Raw genomic sequence first — 269 nt, forward strand, 5'->3', positions numbered from 1 at the left:
AAACTTTCACTCATTGATATTGTACTGTATGTAGGTTACAATATATTAGGTGACAAAGTGCAGGATCCGGGCCTCTGTATTTCTGACTTCCCACTGTATATATGAGTTTGATATTTTTGTAAAGTATACGTGGAGTGTTCATGCTATAAATAAATACGTTTAATAAAATGTATCTTTGAATTTTTTCCCGGTCGTAATGCTGCCATAAGATATCATTATTTGAGATAAAGTGAAGATGGATTCAAATAATTATATATTTTGGGTTGTTC

The sequence above is a fragment of the Penaeus monodon genome, chromosome 25, assembly GCF_015228065.2.
Source record: "Penaeus monodon isolate SGIC_2016 chromosome 25, NSTDA_Pmon_1, whole genome shotgun sequence".
In the NCBI taxonomy this organism is placed as follows: domain Eukaryota; kingdom Metazoa; phylum Arthropoda; class Malacostraca; order Decapoda; family Penaeidae; genus Penaeus; species Penaeus monodon.